Source organism: Elephantulus edwardii, unplaced genomic scaffold (assembly GCF_000299155.1).
Source record: "Elephantulus edwardii isolate Elephantulus edwardi_28Jun2011 unplaced genomic scaffold, EleEdw1.0 scaffold00113, whole genome shotgun sequence".
In the NCBI taxonomy this organism is placed as follows: Eukaryota; Metazoa; Chordata; class Mammalia; order Macroscelidea; family Macroscelididae; genus Elephantulus; species Elephantulus edwardii.
Genome location: NW_006399863.1, coordinates 11060790 through 11061455, shown reverse-complemented (window position 1 = coordinate 11061455; position 666 = coordinate 11060790).

The window sequence follows — 666 nt, the reverse complement described above, 5'->3', positions numbered from 1 at the left end:
ATGGTTTGATTTGCTGATCAGACTTTAATCAGTATTATAAACCAAATAAAGGAAATTGCTGTGGAGTTAAAGTGAACCCACATGTCGTGGTTTTGTGTGTGTGTTGCAGGGTGGAACTGGGATCCATAACACTTTTCATGGCTACAACCATTCAGGAGCTGAGGTACGCGAGGGTAGCTCTGACTCTCAACTTCTCCAATTACTGGAAGAATATTTGTGCCACCCATTTACCACTACAGAAAATGTATCTGGTTTAATATTAGTCAATTTAATATAAAACCAGTATCTCAGTTTAATGTAAAACAATACTTTGATGTTAATGCAAAATAAGCACCACTTTTGTGATCTCAAAAGATTAATTTTACCTGACTGTCTCATTTAACGTTGATGTAACTTTTCTTTTTTATTGTATATAATTGGCTGAAAGCAGAGAGTACCAGAGGAATGTCTATCTGTGTTTCATTGGCTATGCAAAGATATTTGACTATGTAGATCACAACAAACTGTGGCTGACTCTGAGAAGAATGGGAATCCCACAACACTTGATTGTACTTATGCGAAACCTATACTTGGACCAAAAGGCAGTCATCAGAATAGAGCAAGGAAACACTGCATGGTCCAAAACTGGGAAGGGGTGCTTCCAGGATGTGTCCTATCTCCATATCT